At 42.6% G+C, this 19,850-nt stretch overlaps 1 protein-coding gene and 1 pseudogene across 1 annotated transcript in view; both read left to right on the top strand.

Moving 5' to 3' along the window:
- The first annotated feature begins 3,869 nt into the window (after positions 1-3,869).
- The window catches only part of LOC147917565 (uncharacterized), a 30,122-nt pseudogene continuing 14,141 nt past the window's right edge, over positions 3,870-19,850 (top strand).
- Positions 11,377-19,850, top strand: part of RAB27A (RAB27A, member RAS oncogene family) — a 63,566-nt gene continuing 55,092 nt past the window's right edge. Inside the window, exon 1 of the mRNA XM_014780732.2 lies at positions 11,377-11,461. The gene's annotated coding sequence lies outside the window, so the exon portion shown is untranslated. The remainder of the gene's footprint in view (positions 11,462-19,850) is intronic.

The raw sequence follows: 19,850 nt of genomic DNA, 5'->3' as shown, positions 1-19,850 counted from the left end.
CTCATTTTTATTATTGAGTTTTTTTCTTGAAAAGTAAATTCATTATAGCTTAATCTAAGCTGTCTATGTTGAATGGAGACCAGCATGGGTAGTTTAAAAAAAAAGTGAATAAAAAGTTATAAAAGTAGTCCACGTTCATTAAAAATTTCAAACAATAAAGAAAAGAACAAAGTGAAAATTATTGATGTATACATTGGTTTAATCAGCACCTTTAACAGTTTATTGTGAGCTTTTGAGACTGTTTTTCTTCTCTGCACATAAAAATATATATAAAAATTTTAATTCATGAACCAAATATCTACTATGTGACAGGCTTGGCTTTGCTTGACTACAGGTAGACTGAGGTTCTATTCTATGTGTCTTCTCATTGTGGGACCCAGCCTCATGGAGCAGCCTCTATCTGGGTTATGACAGAGTATAGGATTGAGAGAGAGACTGAGAGGAAACATGGAAGTGTAAGCTTCTGCTCAATTGTGGCAAATGTCATGTCTTCTCATTTTCTTTTGGTTTAGAGCATGTCATGATCAAGCCCAAAGTTAAGGGCAGAAACAGACTCTTCCCACAGAGTGTAGTCAAGTCACATGACGATGGGCAGGAATACAGAATCCTGTTATAGCCAACCAGTGATAATCCTGTCTAACATCAAGGCAAATTGAACTGCTTTTGATCCTCTTTTTGAGAAGGATGCGTTGGTTAGGAGTCACATGCCAAGTGCCAGAGGATGAGTTAGTTGATTTTTCTTTTTTCCAGTAAAGATACTGCAGCCATTCAAATTAAAGTCACAATGAGATACCACTTCACATATACGAGGATGACTACAGTAAAAAAGACAGAAAATAATGAGTAGTCGGCAAGGATATGGAGAAATTAAAACCCTCATACACTGCTGGTGGGAATGTACAACAGTGCAGCTGCTGTGGAACAGTGTGGCAGTTGCTCAAAAAGTTAAACATAGTGTCACCATATGGCCCAGCAATTCTACTTCTAGGCATATATATATCCAAGAGAAGTGAAAACATATATCCACACAAATATTTGTACATGAATGTTCATAGCATCGTTGTTATAATAGCCATAAGGTGGAAATAACCCAGATGTCTACCGTCTGATGAATGGATAAACAAGTTGTGGTATGTCCACATGGTGGAATATTACTCAGCTGTAACAAGGATTGAAATAGATACATGCTATAGCATGAATAAACTTTGAAAACGTAAAGAAGTGGGCACAAGAGACCACATATTGTGTGATTTCATTTATATGACATGTCCAGAATAGGCAAAGCATAGAGACAAAGTAGATTAGTAGCTTCTGGGAACTAATGGAAAGCAGGGAGAGGGAGTGACTGCCAATGGATATAGAGTTTCTTTTTAGAGTGATGAAAATGTGATCAATGACAACTTTGTGAATATATTAAAAACCACTGAAGCATTCACTTTAAAAGGGTGAACTTTATTGTGTCAGAATTATATCTCAAAGGTATCAAAAACAAAAAAAGATACTGTATCCAGAATAGCAGCTGCAGTTGAGGTAGTCTGTTGTTTTCTGCCACATCCATTTAGGGTTTTTTTTGTGTGTGGTAAAATATACATAACATAAAATTTACCATTTATGAGTACAATTCAGCACCATTAAGTACATTCACATTGTTGTGTAACCATCATCACTATCCATCTCCAGAGCTTTTTCCTCTAGTTTTTGCAGGGTCCAGAGAGGTGGATTGAATGGGGATATAGAGATGCCCTACCCCTGTATCCTTGAAATCTTTGAAGGTGGCATTAATGTCTACAATTCTTTGCATGAATTGCCTCTAATTTACTATCTTAGCTGAGAAAAGCAGATTCAGGGGCTTTCAGTTGGTCCTTTCTACAATGAGGATTTGATATGGACTGAATGTGTCCCCCGCCTCCAATTCATGTGTTGAAGCCCTAATCCCCAATGTGAGGTATTTGGAGGTGGGGCCTTTGGGAGATAATTAGGTCACAAGAGTGGAGTCTATGAATGGCATCAGTGCCCGTATAAGAAAAGATTATGAGATAATCTCTGTGTTTGCCATGTGAGAAGGTGGCTGCCTGCAAACCAGGAAGAGGGTCTTCTCATCAGACACCAAATCTGCCAGCTCCTTGGTCTTAGCCACGCCAGCCTTTAGAACTGTGAGAAATGAATATCTGTCATTTAAGACATCCATTTGATGGTATTCTGTTATAGCAGCCTGAGCAGACAGACAGGGCTCTTCTTATAAGGTCAATGTGAGGTCTCTCTGCCAGTTACTAATATATTTATCTCAGTCATGGACTTGGGATGGGGGTGGGGGAACGATGGAGTGGGCTCTGTAAGACAAATTTGGGCCAGACTGCATTTATCCTTTCACCTCCATGAGCTTCTACCCTAAATGAAGGACCATGGGGACATTAAGCTTCCTGTACCAGTGTCAGCTCAGATCATGTATCCAGCAGTCATCGAAGTCTGAGTAGACCTCTTTCCCCAATGCACATTTATCCTGGTTAATGGCCTTGGGTCTCTTCAAAGGAGCAGAGGAATGTTTATTGTATATTCTTGTGGCATTAAAAAGTTTTTTCTTAGGTAAATACAGCTTCTTCAATCATTGGCTCTAAGTCTATAAAATGACTTAAATCAGGAAACTGATGAGAGACCATGATTTCCATTGTGGGGAGACTGACAGCCTTCTGTTCCTCAGTTCTTGATTTCCTGTTAAGAAAAATATACAAGTCAAGAAACCCCTCTCCTCTCCCAAAAATAAAAAGAAATACCCCATCTATCTTTCCCTTCAGAGCACCATGATCTATTAGCCATCTCCACAGATCCCTGTGGGTCAAGACACTGGCTGCACTCCAGCCTTGCTTCCCATTACAGTAGTTATGGCCTGCCATCTTGCCTTGCTATTTGGGAATTGTTCTATTTCTAGTTGATAGTAGGGAGCCCTGTTGGAGCAGCATCTTCTACGTCAGTCTCAGCCCATAAAGGACAACCACCGTTAGGCTTTGTAGAGATGCTCGTGGCATCGTCAGTGCGTGTGTCCTCACCAGTGTCTCAGTGAAAGGAGTATCAGCAGGGCCTTCCCAGGTAACATAATCAGGTGGTCGTTTCTGCAGTCTCATCACAAATCCTTTCAATCCCCAAGGTCAGGAGGGCAGGATAGGGGGAGTAAAAGAGTTAAAGAAGGAAAGCCAAGACAATGATAGATTTTCAAGTGGGCCGCTAGACTTGATCCTATGGGATTTTCTGAAGAGACTTGTACAAAGGTTTTTTTTTTTTTTTAACTTATTTTGAAATAATTTCAGACTTAAAGAAAAGGTGCAAAAATAATACAAAGAATTTTCAGATACCAGATTCCACAAATACTAACATTTTACTACGTTTGCTTTAATCTCTCTCTCTCCATATATATGTATTTATGTATGTATATACACACACATTATTGTTTCTCTAAACCCTTTGAGAATAAGTTGTGCACATGATGCCCTTTCACCCCTAAATATTTCTGTGCAATTCCTAAAAACAAGGATATTCTCTTTCATAATTATGGTATAATAATCAACATCAGGAAGTTGAGATTGATACAATATTATTATCTAATCTCAGATTTTATCTAAATTCTACCAAGTCTCATTACTTTCCTTTAGAGCAAAAAACAAATTCTTTTTCTGGTCCGGGAACTAATCAGGATCACGTTTGAATTTAGTTGTTACGTCTCTTTGGTTTCATTTATTCTGGTTCCTCAGTCATTGCCTTTCATGACCTTGACATTTTTAAATACTTATCTGTTTTGTAAAATGTCCCTTAATTTGGGTTTGTTTAATGCTTCCTTATGATTAGACAGATACGTTTTTGGTAGGAATACCGCCGAAATGATGTGTCAGTATGATTCACAGATTCCTATTTTATTCCATGGATTCATTCATGGAGTAAACAATCCATTACTATCACCAGGGCTGGCTGCATGATTTGTGGGGCCCAGTGCAAAATGAAAAGGCAAGGCCCTGGGTGGGGATGAGGAAGTCAGTCTTCTTGTGGGCTCACTGCTCCAACCCATGGCGAATGGGCAATTCCCAAGGGATTGCAAACTCCATGCTGGGGCATTCTTGATTCCTGGGTGGTGGTGGTAGGAGGCCTCTGCCGAGTGGCACACAGACTCAGAGTAGACTGGCAGACTAGGGCCGAGACACCTGCCTTCTTGCCCATCACACAGTGCCGTCGGAGTATGCACCCAGCCCTGACCCCTCCCGTACTCAAGCCCAGGCTCCTGCCCGGGAGGAAGGCGACAGCAGAATGTGGGCTTCCCCCAGCCAGGGTGACCCAGTCACTGCCCTGGAGCAAGGTGCTGAATGCAAGGCTAGGCAGGGCCCAGGTGACCAGGGGGTGAGGAGTGGGCAGTGGCAGGAGTCAGACCATGTGTGAGCAGAGGCTTCAAGCCTCCAGCATGCTCCATTGTGCCATCAGATTCTACTTATAAGACACAAATTCAAAGATAAAATTAGTAAGAATTTCAAGATGGTGACTGCAGAGCATTAAAATTCTGAGGGCAGGGACCTGTGAGACGTACTAGTTGCATGCCCAGGAAGCCAGCCCTGACAATCGCTGTTTATTTTGATGTTCAGATTGTCCAAGATTGGGCCAGTGGGAGCCCCTTCAAGTTGGCTCCTGTGTCCTATTTTTTTGTTAATGTTTATTTCAAATACAAAATGTAATGTTTAAACATTATCTGAAAATAATTTTGCAGTTTAACAAGTATAAAACAAGACTCCTTAAAGAAAGTTTACACCTAGGTATAAAATACTTAAGAATATACTTTGACATTCACAGTGGGCATTTCTGAAAAATGTTTTGTTAATGTAGCTTGAAAACAAAAGTATATTTACAATCGCAGTTAAAATAAGCAAGTCCTTAGCTGTGGAACAGTCCTCTCCCAGGATGGATCCTGTGTCCTTTTGACATGTCTTTGTCATTTTTTTGAGCACTCCTTTAGTTTCTGGCTCATCCTTTTCTTTCCTAGACCAAGCCTTGAATCAAGGACCATCGGTTCTTTTTAAAAAAATTGAAACAAAATTTACATAACAAAAAATTAACCACTGACCATTTTAAATTGTACAATTCTGTGGCATCAGTGCATTCACAATGTTGCGTAGCTATCACCTCTGTTGAGTTCCAGGACATTTTCATCACCCCAAAAGGAAATTCCATGTGCAGTAAGCGGTCATTTCCTATTCCCTCTTCCCCCACACGCTGGCAACTAGTCTGCTTTCTGTCTCTGTTGGTTTACCAATTCTGGATGTTTCATATAAGTGGAATCATACAATATGTGACCTTTTGTGACTGACTTCTTTTTTTTTTTTTTTTGTGAGGAAGATCAGCGCTGAGCTAACATCCATTGCCAATCTTCCCCGTTTTGCTGAGGAAGATTGGCCCTATGCTAACATCTGTGCCCATCTTCCTCTACTTTATATGGGACACCACCACAGCATGGCTTGATGAATGGTGTGTAAGTCCTCACCTGGGGTCCGAACCTGTGAACTCCAGGCTGCTGTAGCAGAGGGCACAAACGTAACCACTGTGCCATTGGGCCAGCTCAGTGACTGACTTCTTTCACTTAGCGTAATATTTTTGAGGTTCATCCATGTTATAGTGTGTATCAGTACTTCACTCCTTTTTATGGCTGAATAATATTCCATTGTATGGATATATTACAATTTCTTTATCCATTCATCTATTGATGGACATTTAGGTTATTTCCAACTTTTTGTCTGTTGTAAATGGTGCTGCTATGAACATTTGTGTACAAGTATTCGTTTGAATACCTATTTTCAATTCTTTTGGGCATATTTCTAGGATTGGACTTGTTGGGACATATAGTAATTATCTGTTTAACTTTTTGAAGAACTGCCAGACTGTTTTCCAAAGTGACTGTATCATTTTATATTCCCACCAGCAATGTATAAGGGTTCCAGTTTCTCCACATTCTTGCTAAGACTTGTTATTTTTCTTTTCTTTATTTAAAAAAAGTTACAGCCAACCTAGTGGGTGTGAAGTGGTATTTCATTATGGTTTTGATGTGCGTTTTCCTAGTGACAAATGACATTGAACATCTTTTCATGTGCTTGTTGACCATTTTTATATCTTCTTTGGAGAAATGTCCATTCAAGTCCTTTGCCTACTTTTTAATTGGGTTGTCTTTTTTTTGGGAGGAAGATCAGCCCTGAGCTGACATCTGCCAATCCTCCTCTTTTTGCTGAGGAAGACTGGCCTTGGGCTAACATCCGTGCCCATCTTCCTCCACTTTATATGGGATGCCGCCACAGCATGGCTTGCCAAGTGGTGCGTCATTGCGCGCCCGGGATCCGAACCCCGGGCCGCAGCAGTGGAGCACGCGCACTTAACCGCTATGCCACCGGGCCAGCCCAAATTGGGTTGTCTTTTTATTGTTGAATTGTAAGAACTCTTTTTATATATTCTGATACTATATTCTTATCATATATATGATTTGCAAATTTTTTCTCCCATTCTGTAGATTGTGTTTTCACTTTCTTGATAGTGTCCTTTGATGCACAGAAATTTTATTTTATTTTTTTAATTAATTAATTTATTTATTTTTATTTATTTTTTTGGTGAGGAAGATCAGCCCTGAGCTAACATCCGTGCTAATCCTTCTCTTTTTGCTGAGGAAGACCAGCTCTGAGCTAACATCTACTGCCAATCCTCCTCCTTTTTTTTTCCCCAAAGCCCCAGTAGATAGTTGTACATCATAGTTGCACATCCTTCTAGTTGCTGTATGTGGGAGGCGGCCTCAGCATGGCCGGAGAAGCGGTGCATCAGTGCCCGCCTGGGATCCGAACCCGGGCCACCAGTAGCGGAGCGCGCACACTTAACTGCTAAGCCACGGGGCCGGCCCTAGAAATTTTAAATTTTGATCAAGTCTAATTAATCTACTTTTCTTTTTTTGCTTATGCTTGTGGTATCAAATCTAAGAAGCCATCGCCAAATCCAAGATCATGAAGATTTATGCCTATGTTTTCTTCTACAAGTTTTTATAGTTTTAGCTCTTATAATTTAGGGCTTTGATCTATTTTGAGTTAATTTTTATATATGGTGTGAGGTAAGGGCCCCACTCATTCTTTTGCATGTGAATATCCGGTTCTCCCAGCACCATTTGTTGAAGAGACCATTCTTTTTCCATTGAATGGCCTTGGCAGTCTTGTTGAAAATCAATTGACTGTAGATTATGGGCTCATTTCTGGGCTCTCAAGTCCATTCTACTTATCTATACGTCTGTCAGTATGCCAACACCACACTGTTTTGATTAGTGCAGTGTTGTATTAAGTTTTTTTTTTTTTTTTTTTTTTTTTTAAAGATTTTATTTATTCATTTTTTTCCCCCCAAAGCCGCAGTAGATAGTTGTATGTCATAGGTTCACATCCTTCTAGTTGCTGTACGTGGGACTCGGCCTCGCGTTGGACGGAGAAGTGGTGCCTCGGGGCGCTCCCGGGATCCGAACCCGGGCCGCCAGCATCAGAGCGCGCGCACTTAACCGCTAAGCCACAGAGCCGGCCCAGTATTAAGTTTTGAAATCAGGAAGTATGAGTCCATCATCTTTGTCCTTCTTTTTCAAAATTGTTTTGGCTATTTGGGGTCGTTTGCAATTTCATATAAATTTTAGCATTAACTTTTCCATTTCTGCAAAAATGATGTTGGGATTTTGATAGAGATGGTGTTGAACTTCTAGATTGCTTTGGAGAGTACAATATTATGTCTTCTAATCTATGAAAACAAAACATCTTCTTATTTATTTGTCTTTTTAAATTTCTTTCAGTAGCATTTTGTAGTTTTCATTGTATAAGTCTTGCACCTCCTTGGTTAAATTTATTCCTAAGTATTTTGTTCTTTTTGATGCTATCGTAAATGGGATTGTTTTTTTAATTTCCTTGTCATATAGTTCATTGCTCATGTGTAGAAATACAATGGATTTTTGCGTATTGATCTTGTATCCTGCATCTTTGCATATTTCATTTATTAACTCTAATAGTTTTTTGGTACATATTTTAGAATTTTATACATATAAGATCATGTCCTTCATTCCTTTTATTAGAAAAGGGTATTTAGAAATCAAGATCTGGGTGCTAAATGTGTTCATAGCTACTATGGTATAATTTCTTCTAGGGCCTCTTAGCAGACAGAGCTGGAAAATGCATACTTACATATATATCTATAAATAATTCTATTTCTATATATTAGAAATCATGAGTTCTTATTGATACCTCCAATGCCAGTCCTATTAATGAGATGGAGCTGGGACTCTGCGTGTTTTAAGAAGCAGCCTGCAGTGTCAGCGAAGCCCCAGAGCAGGAAGCAAGAGGTATACTGGGAGCCATTCTGTGGCTAGAATAAGAAGTGGTATAGAGAGGATTTTGATGCACAAGATGTGTTCAGTATACTTAGTTTTTGTAATAACTTTCCATGTTTTCCTCCTACCTCTCTGGACACTCTTTTCTCAGACTCTTTTTTGAATTTCCTCTGCCCAAGTGTTAATGCTGAGTGATCCTCTGGGTTCTGCACCAAACCCCCTCTTTGCCCTCTCAGTACATTTTCTAGACTAGCTCATTGACTCATTAAGTGCCTTTGGGTCATAGGTCCAGTATGTCTTCTGGGCTTCAGATCAACCTCCTCAAGTGCATACTAAACAGTTTCACTTGGATGTTCTGCTGGTGCTGGTCTGTCAAACTTGAAATGTCCTAACCTTGTTCCTTATGGCTTATTTCACCCTCCTCCCTGGTGCAACAGGACTTTCTTCCTTTTGCTCAATGGTTGCTGCTTGCTCAAACCAGAAACCCGGGCATCTCCATGGATTCTTGCCTCTCCCTCACCCCCTACAAACAAGTCTTGTTGATTCACTCTCCTAAATATCTCAAATCTGTCCATTCATCTTCATCCTCACCGCCACTGCTTTAAACCAGATCACTATCATCACTCGGATTTCAGCATGCTAATTGGCCTTTCAAACCCATTCTTAGCCTTATAGCCATTAAGAAAATGAGTTTTAAGTTCTAGTGCTGGCTGTGCCACTTATTAGCTATATGATCTTGGTCAGGTGGCTTAATCACTTTAAGGCTCAGTTTCCTCCTCTGTAATACGGGGACAAGAATAGTGCTTATTTCATAGGGCAATTGTAAGAAGTAAATGAGGTAATCTATGTCAAGTTCTTAGCATATTGGCTGACTCATAGTAAATGGTCAATAAATGTTAGCTATTTTCATTATAATCATTCTAGGCTTCTTCATAATCCAGCCTCTGCTTATTTCTCCAGTTTCTTCTCTGACTGCTTCCTTCTATTCAGTTTTTCAGCTTTTATGAACTTCTTTCAGTTGCTCCAATATCTCATGCTGTCTTTTGTCTCCAGACCTTTCCTCTGCTCTCTTTTCCTAGAATTCTCTTTTCTCTCACCCTCCCACCTTATCATCCTTCTTAATTTATACATTACTTTCTCTGGGAAGTTTTGATTTGGTGTCACTTATCTGTCTTCCAATAACACTCTTTAATTTCTCTTATCAGGGATCTTATCTCACTGTACTGGAGTTAACTGCTTTCTTGTTGGTCTCTCAAGCTCCCTGAGAGCAGGGACCAATTTACCTTCTTGACTATTGCATCTCCAGTACCTAACACAGTGCTTGACTCACTGAATGAACGAATGGTGATGAATGCGCCACAGCACCACTGTCTGTTTTCTGACCTATCTGATAGACTCCTGTGACAGCCCTGCCTGGCTCTGGGAGTGGGGAGGGCTGAAGGGAGGGCTTTCCCAGTATCATACCAGCCACTAGAAGTTGCTGTATTGTTGGCCCCCCCGATTTTAGTCGATCAATGGCTCACAGGACTGTTTCTCTACACATGAGCATGGGGCTACCTTTCCTGTTTTAACTTCCACCAACAGTCTGATGGCCCTTCTCTCACCTGGGGAACATCCCTTGAAACCATCACCCTATGGTGAAATCTGTTATCCCTAATTCTGAGGTCACTGTGTTATATTTGTCTGGAAATATTAGATTGAATGTATATTCAATATTTGGCAATTTCATATGGTTCATCCTATATGTGATTTTATAAATTGGACACATATCTGAGAACCTAATTGTACTGTAATGCAAACTGTGAGTAGTTACAGCCTGGAAGGAGGAGGGGGTTGGGCAGGCAGGCCTGGGACAGCTGGAATTTGTGGTGCAAGAAGAGGCAGGTAAGTGAGATGGAACAGATAAGAGAAGCTGGACTAGGTCTGCCAAACATTTTACTCTGCTTAGAAGTGGAATTATTTGGTTCAGAAGTGCTTTCCCTGAGAGCCCATAGGGGCAGGCCCCAGGCCACTGTTCAGACCCCCAGGCCACTGGGGGAAGAATTTGGCTGCCTTTGAGTGGGAACCTGGCGGCCTTGAACCTGCTTCACAGCCACAGGTCCAAGCAGGTCCACATAAAACCTTCGGCGCTGAGAGAAGTAAGCCGCTAGGGGGCAGCAAAGGCTCGCAGATTTCTCCTCACAGCAGGTATACTTTCACGTACTGTATTTTGCTTTTTTGTTTTTTTTGGCTCTCACACTCTCTAAGAAATTTAATTTAGAGGGATTTTATAATCTAAACTAGACTGTACGAGCAGAGACCCCGTTTGTCATTTCCTCCCAGAAATATATGTATTTTTTCCTGCCAGAATTGTACTCCCCCCCCCCCCCACCTGTCATTTCTTAGAATCCCAGAGCTTTCCTTCGCTCCGCGAAGGCCATGCCCTGGCCGACCCGAGTGGGGAGCTGGCGGGGCGGTATGGACAGTGGCAGAGCCTGACGCCCGGCGCGGATCCGGCCCAGGGGCAGCCGGACCAGGGGGCATCGCGAGCAGGAGCCGCTCAGGCCTCAGGAACCCGGGGCGGGGCAGGCTTTGCAGCTGCTCAGCACCTCTAGCTACAAGGTGGAGACACCGATCTGATGCCCTGGGAAACACCTGTAGAAAATGGCTTTTTGGGGAGAAGATTTGGCGAGAGTCACCAAACCATACCTCGCAGTGCACCGATCTTGGAGCAGTTTGTAAATATCACCTCTGTCTCAAAACGAAAACAACCCCCTAAGGTTTCGTGCCTTCCAGGAAAGAGCAGTGGAGACCTGGCTTGAGACAAATGAGGCGAGCCGGGTCTCTCCGTGGCTCACAAAAGCAAGTGCGGCGGGCCTGGGAGCGGCGCGCAAGGAGGCGCCTGCAAAGCGCCCTCGCGGAGTCGGGCGGGGTGCTGCCCGAGGTGACAGGAGGAAGCGGGAGGTGGAGGGTAGAGAGGAGGTCCCGCCCCCACCTCGCTCTCCTCTACGGGAAGTGATGTGGGGCCGGACGGAAAATACCCGCTAAGGACCCAAAAAAGGCCAGCAGCGGGTGGACGCGGCGCGTGCGGAGGCAGAGCGGCGCGGGGACCGCGGGCCGAGCCAGGTGAGCCGGGCAGCTGCCCGAGGGCGGGGCGGCGCGCTGCGGCCCGGCGCCCGGCAGGTTCCGATTCCTGCCGCAGGGCTGAGCAGGGGAGCGGGCGAGCGGCGGGTCTGGCCCTGGGGCTGGGGTTGGAGGCTGCGGCTCCTCTCTTCCCGCCTCTGGCGTCTGAGCTCGCCGGAAAAGTTGCTTTGCCTCTTCAGGCCCTCAGCACAGACCCCGCGATGCCAGCTGCAGGGGATGGAGGTCAGCTTGGGCGAGGCGCTGATGAGGTGCAGTCCCAGCCTGGGACGGGGGCTGAGGTCACCTCCAGGTGGCATCCAGGTGCGAGGTCCCCGTCAGGGGGGAAGGAAACTTCACTGGCAGGAGAGGAGGAAGGTGCCAGATCTCCCGCACTGCCCCAAGTTCTTTCCTCCCTTCTGTTGTTTTCAGTTGAATTACTTAACGTCTGTGCACCCCTGTTAGTACCGGTCTGGATGGCAAACGAGCTGGGTGGGAGAAGTTTCTCTCTTTTCCTGTCAGTCAGACAGAAAACCCTATCTTGGCAGCCAGGCCCTTGGGTCTTGACTGGTGGTAGGGCTGATGTGAAGACAGATTTCGGTAACTATTGCCAAAGCCTTGTCTCTGTCCCAATAGATCACCGATTAAGCAAAGTCAGGCCTGATGTGCAGGAAATCTCATGAGCCCTTGACTTGCCTACCCAGCATTTTGGGCCCTGCTGGCCACCTGGGCCACACGGCCTCAGAATCTTCTGCCACAGCGTCCTCTTCCTTACCCTTCTGGGCTCACAGCTGTTTTTTCCTGCTAGATGGATTCTCACTTTGTGGTTGGCTCATCAGTCAGATGTTGGGAGGGGGAGTAGTGTTATATGCCGTATAAGTTTTCTGTAATTACTGCTAATTTAATTTGTTGGTGCTCCACCGTTCAAACTAGCTTTAGGGGGAAAACACAGTCTGGAAAACAAGGTTTCTGCAGATGGTTAAAAATGAAGAAAGGTTAATAAAATGCTGAAACAATTCAACTGAGGATCGTTCTTTCTGTATTTCTGTTGGTTTTCATTCCTACTTTCTTGCTTTCCTTATTTCTTTCTCCTTCCCTCCCTTCCTCCTTTCTCCCTCTCTCTGTTTTTCCTCCCTCCCTCCCTTCCTTAATTTCCATGGCCTGCCTTGATTTTTCATTTTAATGAAGTATAATTTATTTTTGCTTTTGTTGCTTGCACTTTTGGTGTCAAATCTAAGAAAGAGTTGCCAAATCAAAAGTCATGAAGATTTATGCATGTGTTTTCTTCTAAGAGTTTTATAGTTTTAGCTCTTACATCTCAACCTTTGACTCATTTTAAGTTAATTTTTGTATATGGTGTGAGGTGGGGGTCTAACTTAAAACTTTTGCATATGGATATCCAGTTCTCCCAGCACTATTTGTTGAAAAGACTGTTTGTTTCCCCTTTGAATGGTCTTGGCACCTCTATTGAAAATCAATTGATTTTAAGTGTGAGGGTTTATTTCTAGACTCTCACTTCTACTCCATTGATCTATATGTCTATCCTTATTGTAGTATCATACTGTCTTTATTACTGTAGCTATGTAGTAAGTTTTGAGATCAGGAAGTGTGAGTCCTCCCACTTTGTTCTCTTTAAGATTGTTCTAGCTATTCTGAATTTCCATATGAAATTTAAGATCAGCTTCTCAGTTTCCATTACCTTGGTTTTTGAACAGATGTAAGGGTTTTGAAGTGGGCAATAATCTCTAGGAACCAGCCTCTTGATTTGTGCCCCCAAATCTGCTTTTCACTTAGTCTTCCCCATCTCAGTTTATAGCAACTACACTCTTCCAGATGCTCAGGCTAAACATTCTGGAGTCACCCCTGATTCTCTTCTGTCTCTCATTCCCCACATCTAGTCCCTCAGCAAATCGCATCAGTTCTACTTTGAAAATGTATCTAGGATAATAACCATTTCTCGCCGCTTCCAATAAGTTCCCATCATTTATCTGTCACCTGAATTACTGCACAGGCCTCCTACAGGGCAACCTTGCTTCCACTCTCACCACTCTACAGTCTGTTCTCAACGCAGCAGCCAGAGTCAATTATGTCATTCACTTCTCTGCTCAAAACTCTCCAATGGCTTTTTATCTCAGAAGACAAACCAAGTCCTCTTCGTGGCCTACAAGCCTCTTACGTGGTGTGTGGCTTCATCTTCTGTCACTCTCCCTTTGCTTACTCTGCTTCAGCCATATCTCAGTACCTTTTCACTTCCTGTTTCCTCTGCCTGGAATGCTCTTCCTTCAAATGTCTGCATGGCTTTCTCACTCTTTTCATTCAGGTCAAAAGTCTTTTCTATAGAGAGACCTTCTTGTACCATCTCATCTAAAATAGCACCCCTCACCCCACTCATCACTTTCTGGCCCCTTACCTTGCCTTATTTTTCTTTAGAGTGTCTATAGCGCTGGCTGTTATCACGCACACACACATACTGTTTGTCTCCCATGGGTAGAATACAAGCTCCATGAAGGTCAGGACTCTGTCTTGTTCACAGTGGTGTGCACAGCACCTGGAATGGTTTCTGGCACATATTAAGCCCTAAAAAAAATATGTGTTGAATGAATGAAAAGGGAATGAGAGACTGAGAAACAGGGGTCACTCTGCTATTTCTTTCTCACTGTTCCTTCCCACTTTATCTGAGAGAAGCAATGTCCATAGTTACACTAACATCTCCTATGTCTCTCCTCTTCTATCCTCCTATTTTCCCCAGGATAATAGCCTTACCCCTTAGAAAGGAAGAGGTCACATGAGTAGAAAGCTGGGGACTTTGGGTCCTTCCCCTGGTGGTATTGGGAGCCCTCTTCTCAGAGCGGGGCAGGCTGAGCGGGGCTGTTCAGCTCCTGTCTCCAGTGATTTGGCCTCTCCTGCTGATCTAGGGATAGAGTGAAATTCTTTGGAAGTTCAAGGAAATGGAAATTCATTCCTTGATGAATATTTTGCACTACTGTGAATTAATCTTTCTCTGGCTTCTCACTGAAATTGCCAACTCCAAGACTCATTTTGGCATTTAATTACATAACATACTTTAGACTGTTTCCGTGTGTGTTGCCTTGTTGCCATGACTAGACTGTAATATCCTGGTGGCAGAGCATGACTTCAGCTCATTTTTGAGTCTTATACTGCAAGGTATCTTAGACAAAAGAGTGTTCAATAAACCTTGCTGAATGCACCAGTAAATTAATGAATCAACCTGGATTTATTTTCATCATTGGAAACTTCTAGTCCGTACATTTAATTTTTCTTAGCCAATAGATGCAAGTATCTTGTTTTAGTCCACCTCATCCTGATGCTGATAAAGCAGTATTGGCTACAGTTGAGCCGGGTTTCTTACTGCCCTTTCTCAGTGAGAATTGAATTAATTGGTCTAGAGAGTATGGTAATTTATCTTCTGTGTTATTTTAAAAATTGAATTTGCCTTCCACTGTTATTTAAACTTATCTTGATTTGTGCCCCCAAATCTGCTTTTGGAATGTGCCCTATCTATATCTTCACTGCAAAATATGAAAAAGGATTGTTTTTACATATATATGGGAGATATATATATATATATTTTTTTTTTTTCCCTAATAAATTATGATAGGTTTGATACCTCCTGAAAAAGAAAACAAGGCTTGCATGTTTAACTGTGAGCCCCTAACTAACTAGATGGGGGGAATCCTTTCACAATGTAAATGTATATCAAATCATCATGATGTACACTTTAAATATCTTACAATTGTATATGTCAATTATACTTCAATAAAGCTGAAATTAAAAAAAAAGTGTGAGCCTCTAAGAAGCAAGATTGTCTTGTCCTTGGTAAGATGAGATTGCCTTCTGCAGTGAGTCAGTTTTCCCTTTCACAGTCTTCGCTTTTTGTGCCTGGTGCAGTTTTTGCTTGGACCATGTTTATTCCCCTGTCTTTTGGTCAGGAGGTCTGAGTTCATGATCTGGTTTCCCTTAAGCTGATTACCTTGGGAGCAGACGTGAGCAGTGAGTTGGAGGAGGAGATAAAGCATTTGTAATTAACTGCGTCCTTAGGGTGAGATGTGTGGAGCAGTGAGCATCCAGTTTGTTTTGGCCTCCTGTCTGGTCCTGCAGTACAGAGGGCACACCACATTCTTTTTCTTGTATGATTGAGGTCTCCTAACACTCATAATTTATTTACTGTTAAGTAAAATTTGATGCTTTGCTTAAGTAAAATTTGATGCTTTGCTTAAGAGGAAAGTTGAAAGTTATTCCTCCTTTCCTTTTTTTTTTTTTTTTTTTTTTGCCTCTGTATATGTTACTCTTGAGAAGGCCTTCCATTTAGTGCCTCACCCACTCTTAGCACCACCCAGCCACTCACCCAGAGGAATCAGACTGTTGGTTCTTAAAATTGAACTTTTAATGTAGGGTTGGAGTTAGAATGCCAGATTTAGCAAATAAAAAAAAAAAGAAATTTACATTTTGGATAAACAACAAATAATTTCTTACTATAAGTATGTTCCATGCAACACATACTAAAAAATTATTTGTTGTTTTTATGAAATGCAAATTTAACTGGGTATCTTGCGTTTAATCTGGTAACCCTAGTCTAGTAAGCCCATGTTTATGCACAGGAAATGCGTTGATCATGATACTGTCCAAAGAATGACTGAGCTGTGGCTCATTTTGGCGACTGCACATGTGGTCTTCTTAAGAATGGAGAGGACTTGCAAACTGAAGGAGTATTAGAAATTTAAAGAAGTTGGAGCAGGTTTATTTTTTCTTTGTAGTTAAGGAAATTCACATCCAGAGACGTTAAGTCACTTTGTCAAGGTCACACATTTAGTGGCAGAGCTAGAACTAGAGCTCCAGGTCCAGTGGTTGGTGTGCTGCTTACTGTCTTCCCTTAAGAGCTCATGTATAAGTTGCTTATGTTTTCGTGTGGACCCTTAACCACTTCTGTTGTCACTCTTCCATGATCACTCCATTATCATGCTGTTCTGCCTGTCCCCAGATCCAAATATGGCAGGCAAAGCCTTGCTCATGAGACCCCCTGGACTTTGCTCTAAGAGCCGCATGATGGCTGAAAGCCACCATTTGGTTGTATTCCCTGTGATGATGACAGAAAGCCTGTCGTTTGATGTGTTTTTGTTCCTTTTAAGGTCTTGTTAATATTTTTGTCCCTTTTGAGTTTTTACTGTAAGATGCTTTGATTAAGGTGGACTTAGAGCAATTCCACCACAACCAAGTATTATCTTATTAAAAGCCTGCTTGCTTTGTGTGGCCTACTCCTATGAAACTCCACGTCCCTTTGTGTTTTGGTAGAACAAATATGAAAGATATTTGGTAAGGACCAATGTAGGTAGATAGGTATATGTGACCTGTCCTTTAGAGGTGTGTCTTTGTAAAACACTGGGTTATTTTATTATTATTTAAAAATTATGTGTACCTATTTAAGAAAGCAGCCTTGAAAATGAACTTGTTTCCTCTGACTGCCACTAGAAAACCATATTTCGGAGCCACTAATCTTGTTTTTTCATAGCTTCGTTGATTAATTCATATTAAAGCCTTACCAGCTGCCAGGTCAAAGCATAATAATGAAATTGGTTGCCAAGAGACTGAAAAATCTCTTCATTCTTATTAACTGCAGTTCATCTGCCCTGTCCTGATCCCACCACATGGGTGCTGGTCAAGTCTTATCTGGGTATAGCTGGTTACTTATCTCCTGTGTATTGTATCATTAAAAACAAAGACAGGGTCTCAATCAGCTAACTAAACCTTATGGTAAGGTATTTTTATTTTTGCTGTACTAACCCTAATATGGGGAGGAATGAGACCTATAGAAATATGTCATGACTTAAATGTCCATTTGAGGTACCTAAGAATTTTTAGATATAATCTGTGGTTGAGGTCAGGATTTCTTTGTTTCTTGCAATGTGTGATTAGTTTTCATGATGAATCTCACCATTGCAAGGGAGTGACCCCAAGAATGAGTAAAAAGATCTAGCAGCCCTTGAGAAGATAACGTATTGTCTTTCTAGTCAGATACTGGAGACCAAACGTGGCCAAACGAGCTGCTAGCTGGGCTTCTGTTGTCAGGGTCAAGGCCAACTCTCCGTCACGCCCCCTCTGCTTGGGCATGGAGCGCCATGAAGTGGGTTGTATTTCCTCAGGGGATGACTCATCCCTGTGTGCTGGAGCTGCTGCTTGAATGTGGAGGAACCAACATAGCTGGGAATTAGTAGGCTGGTTTTCAGTCTCTAATATTGCTGATGATTAACTATGGGGTATTAGACCAGCAGTTCTCATTTGGGGCTGATTTTTGACCCGCTCCTCCTCCAGGGACATTTGGCAATATCTGGAGACATTTTTGGTTGTCACAACTGGGGAGTGGCCAGGGATGCTGCTAAACATCCCACAGTGCACAGAACAGCACCTCATGACTAAGGATAATCCTGCCCAAAATGTCAGTGGTGCTGAGGCTGAGAAACCCTGCATTAGACAAATCACTGAACCTCTCTGGCCTGCAGTTTCCCAAATTATACATTCGCTCTGTCATGTAAAATTAACTAAGCCTAACTTCACCATTGTTGTCTTTCTAACCTCTCCCTCATCCCAATTCAAAAAGTCATTAAGTGTGGAGTAGGGCCCAGATATCTGTATTTTTTTTTAATCTCCACAAGAGATTCCCATGGGCAATCGGGACTGAGAACCACTGCCCTCAGGGATCATATGGAGTGGGGTCCTGTGGAGGTGTCATGTCGGCCATTTGAGAGGAGTGGACCCTGTGGAGACAGCTTGTTGATAGGAAGTGAGAGCCTGGGCTGCAGGCCTGTCTGCTGTGTGATTCAGCACAGGTGGAAGCCTGCCAGAAAAACCTCAGAGAGCGTCGTAACTGAAGGCTTGGTCCCTAAAATCCTCAGAGACCTGTGCTCGCAGCCCCTCTTCATGATGAGCTCTCAGCTGACCAGAAGTGTCTGCTTTCCAAGTTTCCAGCTAGCCACGATACCCTTATGCCAGCGGTTCCTCAGACACCAGAGTTTCCCAAGGAAATAGTGAGACTGGACAGTTTCTTTGTTAACATCCTGTTTCCTGCTTAACTAGAGCCTCTCTGGGAAATTAAAAGTCAACAACAAAAGCCCCTACCCTGAGTTCTCAGCCCATTTTGCCACCCAGATAAAGAAACCTCACTTATTACACTTAACAGCATCATGTACTTTATTTCTTTGTGAGGAAGATTAGCTCTGAGCTAACATCTGTTGCCAATCCTCCTCTTTTTTTGCTGAGGAAGATTGGCCCTGGGCTGACATCCATGCCCATCTCCCTCTACTTTATATGGGATGCCGCCACAGCATGGCTTGACACAAGCAGTGCATCGGTGCGCGCCCAGGCTCCGATCGGGCGAACCCCAGGCCGCCGAAGCGGAGCGCATGCACTTAACCTCTGCGCCACGGGGCTGGCCCCATACAGCATCATATACTTGAAGGGCTAGTAGACACCTTAGAAACCACGTAGTCAAGCCTCCCCTCCACATCAGAGGTTCAGAGCTGTGCCCATGGTCACATGGAGAAAGTTCTAGAAGATAGGTCTGCTGGTTCCCCATTGTGTTCTTGCTATGCCCCTATGCTAATGTTTCTTGATTGTCACCAGTTGTAAGACGGGCAATCCAAAATTGTGTTTTGTTGTTCAAAGGAAGTGACTTTCAGATGGAACTTGACTAACAACCAGTGTATCTTCCTTGAACTCTTCTGAAATATCACAGGAAGTGAAATAAGTACATTATGGTTTTCACTTGTGTTAAACCAGTCCAGAAATATCTGAGTGCCTGCTATGGCTATGTGCCAGCTGCTAGTTCAAGCCACCATCATTTCTTGCTTGTATTTCTGCTTTTCTGGTCCCATTCTCGCCCCTCCCCCCATTGCCCATTCCTCACACAAAGCCAGTGAGCTTTAAAAAATGTAAATCAGATCATATCTTTTTTCTGTTTAAAATTCCTGTCACTTCCCACTGCAGTTGGTATAAGGTCCAAATATTCTAACCATGGTCTGTAAGGGCCTCCGTGATCTGAGCCCCACTGGCCTCCATGACCTCAGCTCATCCCTGTGCCTCCATCTTCCAGCCTCATCTACTTTATTTCTGTTCCTTGGAAATGCCCAGCTCATTTCTTCCTTAGAGCCTTTGCCCTTGCCCTTAACTCTTCCTCAATGCTTTTTCTTCAGATCCTCCCCTGGTCCCTTGGCATCATTCAGATTTAATTTCAAATCTGAAATTAAAGAAGCCTTCCCTGATCAATCTGTTGAAAGTAGCCTCCAGTCACTCTCTTTCCTGTTATTGTGTGTTCATAACGCTTATTACTATTTGAAATTATCTTATCTTATGTTCACTTATTATCTATCTCTTCCTGCTAAAA

This window comes from Ceratotherium simum, chromosome 3 (genome assembly GCF_057802395.1).
Source record: "Ceratotherium simum simum isolate JZ-2026a chromosome 3, ASM5780239v1, whole genome shotgun sequence".
In the NCBI taxonomy this organism is placed as follows: Eukaryota; Metazoa; Chordata; class Mammalia; order Perissodactyla; family Rhinocerotidae; genus Ceratotherium; species Ceratotherium simum.
The sequence above is the reverse complement of the archived record's forward strand: the minus strand, read 5'-3'. Positions and strand labels throughout refer to the sequence as shown.